Raw genomic sequence first — 1,284 nt, 5'->3', positions numbered from 1 at the left:
TCCTTTAAGATTATGAATGCATTCCTTTTACGAATGAGAATAATAAGTTTTCACCCAAAAGGAAAATTGCTTTGTAACATTCATACAAAATAAATAAAATAAAAGCAAATGTTGAAAAAAATTATGTTAAAGAAAAATCAAATAATGGTAAACATTTTTTGAATTTCTACAAGATAAACATATAAAGAAAAGCATACAATAAGAAAAAAGAAGTACTTATAAATGTAATTTGTCAGAATTAAAATCGGGAGAGCTGTGAAGTGCACAGTCTGCAAATGTAGGATAACTCTGATATTGCTGCTCTTACTTACAGGTACAATATCTGAAATATTTTCCACCATAGACTTACCTGCAGCAGCACGTAATTAAATAAATACCAGAATAATTGTCTAATTTCGCTGTCCCCTCCTGTGATGGAGCACAGGTGCACTGGGCTGATCCCGGGTCGGTCCCACTGCGCCTGCGCCCCGCTGATAGGCAAACAGAGCAGCTATTGTTAGCTACGGACTGAAGTCTCCAGCAGGTTGTGTCAGAGTTTATCCCACACTCACCACCTTCCTACCTGTTGAATATTCAATACACCTTTTTTTGTTTTACAAGAGCCTCTGTCGAAGATCAAAGCTAATCTGTGTGGGGCAGGTGAGGAGAGGGAAAAGTGGAAGGAAGGAAGACAGGAAATCTCGGAGGAAAGAAGGAAGTAAACACGACCGTTGGAGGACTCAACAGGTTCAAATGTTATAACAACGGACTTTTTATAAACTTCCGACGTCGAAAAACGTACTTAAACAACTAAAAAGATGCCGTTGGGACCATGGAGGAAGAAAAACAAGTCGACGAAGGAGCATTTGGTGGAAAACGAAGAGGTCGGCAGCGGACACGCAGGTGCTGGGAGCTTGGCTAATAAATCCTCGGTGAACGGAGCAGGTCTACCGCCTCCACCGGCCAACCTGAGGCCCAAACTGGTGTTCCACACGCAGCTCGCGCACGGCAGCCCCACCGGCAGGATCGAGGGCTTCTCCAACGTCAAGGAACTGTACGGGAAGATAGCAGAAGCCTTTAATATCAGCCCACCTGAGGTAAGAAGAGCTCACCTGGTGTTATGAAGAGTCATGGAAGTGATTTCGTGGTGCGTTCAAGTGCTTAATTTAAAATATTCGCAACAAGGAATGTGTAATTGCCCACATATAATATCACTAGATTGGATTAGTATGATCTTTAATCACTTCATCACTTGCAAGTGGAGCTACTTTTAGTCACTTTGCATAGCCTACTTCTAGGTATATT

The 1,284-nt window shown here is 41.9% G+C and overlaps 1 pseudogene; it reads left to right on the top strand.

Annotated features, from left to right (window-relative positions):
• The first annotated feature begins 460 nt into the window (after positions 1-460).
• Positions 461-1,076, top strand: LOC104962811 (PDZ domain-containing protein GIPC1 pseudogene; annotated as a pseudogene).
• The last annotated feature ends 208 nt before the right edge of the window (positions 1,077-1,284 follow it).

The sequence above is a fragment of the Notothenia coriiceps genome, unplaced genomic scaffold (assembly GCF_000735185.1).
Source record: "Notothenia coriiceps isolate Sejong01 unplaced genomic scaffold, NC01 NC01_scaffold00035393, whole genome shotgun sequence".
In the NCBI taxonomy this organism is placed as follows: domain Eukaryota; kingdom Metazoa; phylum Chordata; class Actinopteri; order Perciformes; family Nototheniidae; genus Notothenia; species Notothenia coriiceps.
This window is presented reverse-complemented; position numbering and strand designations above follow the sequence as displayed.